Source organism: Lampetra fluviatilis, unplaced genomic scaffold (genome assembly GCF_964198595.1).
Source record: "Lampetra fluviatilis unplaced genomic scaffold, kcLamFluv1.1 SCAFFOLD_950, whole genome shotgun sequence".
NCBI lineage: Eukaryota > Metazoa > Chordata > Hyperoartia > Petromyzontiformes > Petromyzontidae > Lampetra > Lampetra fluviatilis.
Genome location: NW_027620680.1, coordinates 13,522 through 25,000, shown reverse-complemented (window position 1 = coordinate 25,000; position 11,479 = coordinate 13,522). Strand labels below are relative to the sequence as shown.

Sequence of the window (11,479 nt, the reverse complement as noted above, 5' to 3'; positions counted from 1 at the left end):
GATGATCTCGCAAGCGAAATGCTGAGGTAGGGTGGCGTTTGTGCACAGACTGCCCTATATGACATCATAACAACAGTTTGGACCACTGGACGGGTTCCGCAGGATTGGAAGGATGCCCTGGTGGTCCTCCTCTTTAAGACTGTAACAACTACAGGGGTATCTCACTCCTCAGTGTGCCGGGAAGGTCTTGGCAAGGATTATTCAACATCGCCTTGCTAGGCACGCTGAGGAGAAGCTTGCGGAGCCCCAATGCGGTTTCAGGAAAGGGCGGTCCTGCACAGATGCCATATTTTCTGTCCGTCTGCTACAGTAGAGGTATAGGGAATTCCAACAAGACCTACATCTCTGCTTTATTGACCTGGTCAATGCCTATGATACCATCAGTAGGCCTGGGCTCTGGGGTGTTATTCGTGCTTTCGGAGTCCCTGACCCTCTGCTCATGATGATTAAGGACCTTCATGATGGTGAGCGGGCCCGGGTAAAACTACGTGGCCAGGACTCAGAGCCATTCCCTATACACCTTGGGGTTCGACAGGGATGTCCTCTGGCTCCCACATTATTTAACATCTATTTTGACCACGTAGTTCGTGAAGCCTTCACTAGCTGTACCGGGAGAATTCCATTTGGTACAGATATAATGGGAGGATGATCGATGCCCGGGTGCTTTCAAGGGATGGCCCCCTATTGGTCAACCACGTTACGTATGCCGATGATTTGGTAATAGCTGCTCATTCAGAGGAAGAGTTGGAGACGCTGCTGCTGAGACTGGAGCGTGCCACTAAAAGGTGGGGCCTTACCATCAGCCCCACCAAAAGAAAGCACCTGCCTGGGTATTTTGTACCATCGGACACTCCACCCCCACAACTCCCATACCTGGGCAGTGTGCTTATGACTGGCTCGTCGGTTAGAAACATTTAGGCTGGCCTGCCTATGATCCATCCTGGGTTTAACCAGGCTGGATTGTGTGAGGAGCTCACAAATCCGTGAAAGATCTGGGCAAAGTCCCATCGGTGAGCTCCTCCGGCAGGCAAGGCTGCGTTGGCTGGGTCATGTAGCCCGCATGCCCAGCCACCGCATGCCTAAACAGCTTTTGTTCGGCCGGATAGAGGGGGCTAAACGGGCGCGGCACGGGCTAGAGAAGAGATGGAGTGATGTGGTACAGGAGGATGTGGAGCTGAGTGGACTTGCCGATGACTGGTACCAGCGGTGTCAAGATCGGCCTCTGTGGAGGAGGCTCGTGAAGGACGCTACTGCGCAGTTGGAGGCAGTCGCCCTCCAACAACAACGAAGGGCGGAGGAGCGATGCTCACAACAACGAGCGGAGCGCCGGGTGGCTAAAGCACAGCAAGTTGGCACGTGTCTGTGTGTGCGTGTGTGCGAGTGTCTTTGTGTGCGTGTGTGTCTCTGTGTGTGTATGTGAGTGTGGGGAGCGGTGGGTGTAGTGGTTAGCGCTACGCTACGCTACAAACCCAGTGACCCGAGTTCGATCCCCGCTTACGGCCAACACCACCAGTGACAATTATCTGAACCGGTCCTGTGCCTCCCCTAGGTCGACTCAGCCTCAAATGAGTACCTTGGTGCTGTGTGTGTAGTGAACATCGCCACTGGGGGAGAAACTAAGGCGGCCCGGCGTGGTGCTGGCCACCCACCCCCTCGTGTGCCGTGCATGCAACTCTTTACGATTTTATAATTTACAATTTTTATATTTACCAGGTCAGGATCCACTGACACTCATTTTCAGCAGTGACCCAGGCCACCACAAAGTGGCTGATATCATCATCACCACCACCATCATCATCATCACCACCATCATCACCATCACCACCACCACCACCATAATCACCACCATCATCACCATCACCATCATCACCATCATCACCATCATCACCATCATCACCACCATCATCACCATCACCACCACCACGACCATCATCATCATCACCATCATCATCATCACCATCATCACTATCATCATCATCATCATAACCACCATCATCATCATCATCACCATCACCATCATCACCATCATCACCATCACCACCACCATCACCACCACCACCATCACCACCACCATCATCATCACCACCACCACCATCATCACCATCATCATCACCACCACCACCACCATCACCACCACCACCATCATCACCACCATCATTACCACCATCATCACCACCATCATCACCACCACCACCATCATCACCATCATCATCACCATCATCATCACCATCATCATCATCACCATCACCACCACCATCACCACCACCACCACCATCACCACCATCACCATCATCACCATCATCATCACCACCACCACCATCATCACCATCATCACCATCATCATCACCACCATCATCATCACCACCACCACCACCATCATCACCATCATCACCATCATCATCACCACCATCATCACCACCACCACCATCATCACCATCATCATCACCATCATCATCACCATCATCATCATCACCATCACCATCACCACCACCATCATCACCACCACCACCACCATCACCACCATCACCATCATCACCATCATCATCACCATCATCATCACCATCATCATCATCACCATCACCACCACCATCACCACCACCACCACCATCACCACCATCACCATCATCACCACCACCACCACCATCATCACCATCATCACCATCATCATCACCACCATCATCACCACCACCACCATCATCACCATCATCATCACCATCATCATCACCATCATCATCATCACCATCACCATCACCACCACCATCATCACCACCACCACCACCATCATCACCATCATCACCATCATCACCACCACCACCACCATCATCATGGTCGTCACATGGACATTTATAGCAGTAGCCAAATCACTCTCCAAACGCGTGGCGGTGACCTTGATTCTAAATGTGGAGGAGGGAAAACCCGCAGGACCCGGGAGAAAAATCCACGCGACCTCGGAGAGAGAGAGACGCAGACTCCACAGATATACAGCAGCAGCAGGCATCGTCAGGGTCGGGGTAGAACCCACGACTTCCTGTAGACCAGGCGAGGTAGTCAACATCTCATAGCCACCGTGATGATGAGAGAGAGACGCAGACTCCAAATATACAGCAGCAGCAGGCATCGTCAGGGTTGGAATCGAACCCACGACCTCCTGTAGACCAGGCGAGGTAGTCAACATCTCATAGCCACCGTGATGATGATGAGAGAGAGAGACGCAGACTCCACACATATACAGCAGCAGCAGGCATCGTCAGGGTTGGAATCGAACCCACGACCTCCTGTAGACCAGGCGAGGTAGTCAACATCTCATAGCCACCGTGATGATGATGAGAGAGAGAGACGCAGACTCCACACATATACAGCAGCAGCAGGCATCGTCAGGGTCAGGGTAGAACCCACGACCTCCTGCAGACCAGGCGAGGTAGTTAACATCTCCTAGCCACTGTGATGATGATGACAGAGAGAGAGAGATGCAGACTCCAAATATACAGCAGCAGCAGGCATCGTCAGAGTTGGGATCGAACCCACGATCTCCTGTAGACCAGGCGAGGTAGTCAACATCTCATAGCCACCGTGATGATGATGAGAGAGAGAGACGCAGACTCCACACATATACAGCAGCAGCAGGCATCGTCAGGGTCAGGGTAGAACCCACGACCTCCTGTAGACCAGGCGAGGTAGTCAACATCTCATAGCCACCGTGATGATGAGAGAGAGAGAGACGCAGACTCCAAATATACAGCAGCAGTAGGCATCGTCAGGGTTGGAATCGAACGCACGACCTCCTGTAGACCAGGCGAGGTAGTTAACATCTCATAGCCACCGTGATGATGAGAGAGAGACGCAGACTCCAAATATACAGCAGCAGCAGGCATCGTCAGGGTTGGAATCGAACGCACGACCTCCTGTAGACCAGGCGAGGTAGTTAACATCTCATAGCCACCGTGATGACGAGAGAGAGACGCAGACTCCACACATATACAGCAGCAGCAGGCATCGTCAGGGTCGGGGTAGAACCCACGACCTCCTGTAGACCAGGCGAGGTAGTCAACATCTCATAGCCACCGTGATGATGATGAGAGAGAGAGACGCAGACTCCACACATATACAGCAGCAGCAGGCATCGTCAGGGTCAGGGTAGAACCCACGACCTCCTGCAGACCAGGCGAGGTAGTTAACATCTCCTAGCCACTGTGATGATGATGACAGAGAGAGAGAGATGCAGACTCCAAATATACAGCAGCAGCAGGCATCGTCAGAGTTGGGATCGAACCCACGACCTCCTGTAGATCAGGCGAGGTAGTCAACATCTCATAGCCACCGTGATGATGATGAGAGAGAGAGACGCAGACTCCACACATATACAGCAGCAGCAGGCATCGTCAGGGTCAGGGTAGAACCCACGACCTCCTGTAGACCAGGCGAGGTAATCAACATCTCATAGCCACCGTGATGATGATGAGAGAGAGAGACGCAGACTCCACACATATACAGCAGCAGCAGGCATCGTCAGGGTCAGGGTAGAACCCACGACCTCCTGCATACCAGGCGAGGTAGTCAACATCTCATAGCCACCGTGCTGCCCAACATACGTACATGTATGTTGGTATGTTGGTATGTTGGTTTGCACCGTGAGTAGCCAGCCACGCTAATCAGAGGTGCGTGGAAGTTCAACAACAAACTAAACACGACAACAGAGTAAACAAAATCAAAGTAAACAACAACAAAGGAAACAACAAACTAAACACAACAAACTAAACACCTATGAAGGGAGAGCCTTGCTTGCTCGCCTAAAGAGAGTCACTCACCTACCCGCCCACTCACCTACCCACCCACCCACTCACCCACCAACCCACTCACCTACCCACCCACCCACTCACCCACCAACCCACTCACCCACCTACTCACTCACCTACCCACCCACTCACCTACCCACCCACCCGCTCACCCACCAACCCACTCACCCACCCACCCACCCACTCACCTACCCACCCACTCACCCACCAACCCACTCCCCTACCCGCTCACCCACCAAGCCACTCACCTACCCACCCACTCACCTACCCACCCACCCGCTCACCCACCAACCCACCCACCCACCCACTCACCCACCAACCCACTCACCCACCTACTCACTCACCTACCCACCCACTCACCTACCCACCCACCCACTCACCCACCAACCCACTCACTTACCCACCCACCCACTCACCCACCAACCCACTCACCTACCCACCCACTCACCTACCCACCCACCCACTCACCCACCAACCCACTCACTTACCCACCCACGCACTCACCCACCAACCCACTCACCCACCTACTAACTCACCTACCCACCCACTCACCTACCCACCCACCCGCTCACCCACCAACCCACTCACCCACCCACCCACTCACCTACCCACCCACTCACCCACCAACCCACTCCCCTACCCGCTCACCCACCAAGCCACTCACCTACCCACCCGTTCACCCACCAACCCACCCGCTCACCCACACGCTCAACCACTCACCCACTCACCCACCAACCCACTCACTAACCCACTCACCTACCCACCCACTCACCGACCCACCCACTCACCCACCAACCCACTCACCTACCCACCCGCTCACCCACCAACCCACCCATCAACCCACGCGCTCACCCACACGCTCAACCACTCACCCGCTCACCAACTCACTCGCTCACCAACTCACCCACTCACCAACTCACCCGCTCACGAACTCACCAACTCACCCTCTCACCAACCCACCCTCTCACCAACTCACCCACTCACCAACTCATCCGCTCACCAACTCACCCGCTTCCCAACTCACCCGCTCACCAACCCACCCACTCACCCGCTCACCAACTTACCCACTCACCAACTCACCCACTCATCAACTCACCAACCCACCCACTCACCAACTCACCCGCTGACCAACTCACCCGCCCACCAAACCACCCGCACACCAATCCCACGAGATCACCAACTCACCATCTCACCATCTCACCAACTCACCAACCCACTCACCAACTGACCAACTCACCAACCCACCCGCTCACCAACTCACCCGCTCACCAACTCACCCACTCACCAACTCACCCGCTCGCCTCACCTGTGTCCATGCGTGCTCCGCATCTACTGACGCGGCGTCTCCACTCAGCGTGGTGGTGGCACTCAGCCCCCCCCCCCCCACACAACACAAAGACAAAGGTCCCCCGTGTAGCCTCAACAATCTGGTGGGGCAAGTGCCGTCAGCAAGCAGCAGCAGCACCTATGAAGGCCGGCAATGGAATCCACTCACTCACCGATCCACCCACTCACCCACTCACCGATCCACTCACGCACCCACCCACCCACTCACCCACCACACCCACCCACACACTCATCCACCCACTCACCCATCCACCCACTCACCCACCTATCCGTCAACCCACCCACCCATCCACCCACCCATCCACCCACCCACTCACCCATCCACCCACTCACCCTTCCACCTACTCACGAACCCATCCACCCACTCATCCACCCACTTACCCACCCATACGCCCACTCACCCATCCATCCATCCACCCACCCACCAAACCACCCACCCACTCACTCACCCACGCCTCCACCCATTCACCCAGCCATCTAGCCACTCACCCAGCCATCCATCCACTCACCCATCTACCAACTCACCCACCCATCCACCCACCCACGCACCCACCCACGCACTCACCCATCCACCTACTCACGAACCCATCCACCCACTCACCCACCTATCCATCCACCTATCCATCCACCCACTCACCCATCCACCTACTCACGAACCCATCCACCCACTCACCCATCCACCCACTCACCCATCCACCGACTCACGAACCCATCCACCCACTCACCCACCCACTTACCCACCCATACGCCCACTCCCCCATCCATCTACCCACCCACCAAAACACCCACTCACTCACCCACGCCTCCACCCATTCACCCAGCCATCCAGCCACTCACCCAGCCATCCATCCACTCACCCATCCACCCACTCACTCACCCACCCATCCACCCACTCACCCATCCACCCACTCACCCATCCACCCACCCATCCACCCACTCACTCTCTCACCTTCCCAAAAACCCACCCACTCACTCACCCACCCACACACTCACCTATCCACCCATTCACTCACCCATCCATGCACAAACTCACCCACCCATCCATCCAATCACCCACCCACCCACACTCCCACGCACTCACCCACCCACCCTCTCACCCATCCACCCACTCACTCACCCATCCATCCACTCACCCACCCACCCACACTCCCACGCACTCACCCACCCAACCACTCACCTACCCACCCACTCACCCACCCACCCATGCACCCACCCATCCACCCACACTCCCACGCACTCACCCACGTCTCTGCCCACTCACCCACCCACCCACCCACTCACTCCACCACCCACCCACGCACAGACCCACTCACCCAATCACTCACTCACCCACCCACCCACCCACACACTCACCCACCCCCTCACCCACCCACCCACCCACTCACACACCCACCCATCCACTCGCCCACCCACCGACTCACTACCCACTCACCCACCCACCAACTCACCTATCCACCCACCCACCCATCCACCCACCCACCCACCCACTCACCCACCCACCGACTCACTCACCACCCACTCACCCACCCACCCACTCACCACCCACTCACCCACCCACCCATCCACCCACTCATCCACCCACCCATTCGCTCTGTCACTCACCCCCTCCCCCAACGCCGCCCTCCCCCGCCCGCGGGGTCCCTGACAGCTCCCAATGACACGGCTGGTTAGCCCCAGCGCCAGCACGTCCACCCCACACCGCACACTCAAGGTCACCCACCCGCTCACCCACCCACTCACCCATCAACCCACTCACCCACCCACCCCCGTACCCACCCACGCGTCAACCCGCTCACCCACCCATCTACCCGCTCACCCACCCATCGACCCGCTCACCCACCCACCCATCAACCGCTCACCCACCCACCCATGCACCCGCTCACTCACCCACTCACCCATCAACCCGCTCACCCACCCATCGCATTCACTCACTCGCCCGCTCATTCACCCACCCACCCGCCCGCTTACCTACACATTCACGCACTCACCCGCTATCCACCCGCTTACTCACCCACTCACTCACTCACTCGCTCATTCATTCACCCACGCACTTACCCATTCACTCACTCGCTCACTCGCTCATTCACTCACCCACCTGCTTACCCATTCACTCACTCACTCGCTCGCTCATCCATTCACCCACCCATCCACTTACTCACCAATTCACTCGCTCGCTCGCTCATTCACCCACCCACCCGCCTGCTTACCCACACATTCACGCACTCACCCATTCACTCAGTCAATCGCTCATTCATTCATTCACCCACCCACTTACCCATTCACTCACTCACTCGCTCGCCCATCCATTCACCCACCCATCCACTTACTCACCAATTCACTCACTCACTCGCTCATTCATTCACCCACGCACTTACCCATTCACTCACTCGCTCACTCGCTCATTCACTCACCCACCTGCTTACCCATTCACTCACTCACTCGCTCGCTCATCCATTCACCCACCCATCCACTTACTCACCAATTCACTCACTCACTCGCTCATTCATTCACCCACCCGCTTACCCATTCACTCACTCGCTCACTCGCTCATTCACTCACCCACCCACTTACCCATTCACTCACTCACTCGCTCGCTCATCCATTCACCCACCCTACCACTTACTCACCAATTCACTCACTCACTCGCTCATTCACCCACCCACCCGCCTGCTTACCCACACATTCACGCACTCACCCATTCACTCAGTCAATCGCTCATTCATTCATTCACCCACCCACTTACCCATTCACTCACTCACTCGCTCGCTCGTCCATTCACACACCCATCCACTTACTCACCAATTCACTCACTCACTCGCTCATTCATTCACCCACGCACTTACCCACCCACCCACTCATTTCGCCGGCACTACTAACACTCGTCCAAGCTCTGCAGACCCCTATATACGAGGACACATTTAGCAAACTCACGTCTCTTTACAAGCACGTGGGATGAATTGCGTTGTGAGCAGAGGGTGCAAGGCTCCATGCCCTCTCCTGCCAGAGGCCGAGGGGAGGGGGGGGGGGGCACGGCTCCCCCCCGACACCCACCCACGGTTAGAAGTCAGCGTATTCTTAGGTTTTTTCGGTAAAGTCACGTAGGTAAAAAAAATTAAAAGTAAAATAAAAAATAAAATAACAAGTATAACCCGTAAAAACAAAGTTTTTCACTATAAATCCTTTATATGCGTGGCGGCTAGAGTCCTCTCGTCCTCCGGCTTGAGATGGCTGCCACCTATGGGTCAGATGATTGCATTGCAGCATTAAGCTATTGGTAATTACATATAATATTTTTGTCCTAAAAAGTGTAAAATTTTGGAAAAAAATTTCACGAACATTAATTGTCACGCACAACGAGTCTGCGTGCAAAATGTCAGCTCGATTGGATCACGGGAAGTGGGTTAAAAAACGACCGAAAGATTTGCACGGTCGTAAGCAAGCAAGCGAACTTAATATAAAGGATTTAAACATCACGACGTTTCGGAGGCACCGTCCGTGCGTGATCCACCAATCCTCGCTGCCGTGCGTGGGGGGCACGTGGGGGCACGGAAGCTGCTGAAGTAGCAAATGGAATTTGGAGGGGGGGGGCCCTACGAGTGAACAATAAACACGAGAGCACTGCCTTGACCTCTGACCCCCCCCCCACCACTACGACGACTACTACTACTACCTGCACGCTCACCCTGCTCTCGCTGTGAGCCGCCACGTGCTGCCACCAGCCATGACCCCCACCACTACCCCTAGCCCCCACCTCTACCCGTACCACTAGCCCTACCACTACCCCCACCACTACCCCTACCTCGACCCCCACCACTACCCGTACCATTACTCCCAACACTACCCCTACTACTATTACTACACCTACCACTACCCCTACCACTACCCCTAGCTCCCACCACTACCCCCACCACTACCCGTACCACTACCCCTATCACTACCCCTACCACTACTCCTACCACTACCCATACCCATACCACTACCCCTATCACTACCCCCACCACTACCCCTACTACTACCCCTACCACTACCCCTTCCACTACCCCTACCACTACCCCTATCACTACCCCGACCACTACCCCTACCCCTACCACTACCCCTACCACTACCCCCACCACTACCCCTACTACTACCCCTACCACTACCCCTACCACTACCCCTATCACTACCCCTACCACTACTCCTACCACTACCCATACCCGTACCACTACCCCTATCACTACCCCGACCACTACCCCTACCCCTACCACTACCCCTACCACTACCCGTATCACTACCCCTACCACTACCCCTATAACTACCCCTAACCATACCACTACCCCTACCACTACCCGTATCACTACCCCTATCACTACCCCCACCACTACCCCTACTACTAGCCCTACCACTACCCCCACCACTACCCGTACCACTACCCCTACCCATACCACTACCCCTAGCCCCCACCACTATCCCTAACCCCTACTACTATCCCTACCACTATTCCTGACCCCTGCCACTATCCCTACCACTATTCCTGACCCCTGCCACTATCCCCAGCACTATCCTTAGCCCCTACCACTACCCCTACCACTGCCACTACCACTACCCCTACCCCTACCCATACCATTACCTCTACCACTACCCCTACCACTGGCACTACCTCTACCACTACCCCTATCCCTCACCCCCACCGCTATCCCGCTGAGTGCAGGAGGAGGCTGTGGGTCTCCCCACGTCTCCCCCACGTCTCCCCCGCATCTCCCAGCGTCTCCCCGCATCTCCCAGCGTCTCCCCGCGTCTCCCCAGTCTCCCCCGCGTCTCCCCGCGTCTCCCCAGTCTCCCCCGCGTCTCCCCGCGTCTCCCCCGCGTCTCCCCGTGTCTCCCCGCGCGTGCCCTTGGCCGAGATCGCGACTCCGCCGTGCTCACCCTCTGCGCGCCACGCTCCAAGCCGCAGTCATTTACCGCGTTTATTTACCGCGTTTATTTATTGCCCTCTCTCCCGGTATCTCTCTCCTGCTGTCTCCCCCCCTCTCTCTCTCGCTCTCTCTCCCTTTCTCCCACTCTCTCTCTCTCCCACTCTTTGTCGCGCTCTCTCCCGCTCTCACCCGTTTTCTCTTTCCCACTCACTCTACAGACTTGTGCATATCTTGCGGTTAGGCCTCGGCAAGGTAAGATAAATCACCCTTTTTACCGGGTAAAAGGGTAAAGGTAAAGGTGTCGACATGTCAAGGGGTAAGGTAAAGGGTACAGGGTAAAGGTAGCTCGGAAGAATTACCCGGTAAGGTAAAGGTAGCGTGAAGTATTACCCGGTAAATACGGTGCCTTGTTTACCGCTAAAAGCTCCGTGGCGCAGTCCGTGG

The 11,479-nt window shown here is 55.9% G+C and overlaps 1 protein-coding gene across 1 annotated transcript in view; it reads right to left on the bottom strand.

The window, feature by feature from the left end:
* Window positions 1-11,051, bottom strand: part of LOC144954249 (phospholipid-transporting ATPase IG-like) — a gene marked incomplete at its 3' end in the record, with an annotated part of 19,907 nt that extends 8,856 nt beyond the window's left edge. Inside the window, exon 1 of the mRNA XM_078884788.1 lies at window positions 11,046-11,051. The remainder of the gene's footprint in view (window positions 1-11,045) is intronic.
* Between the last annotated feature and the right edge of the window lie 428 nt (window positions 11,052-11,479).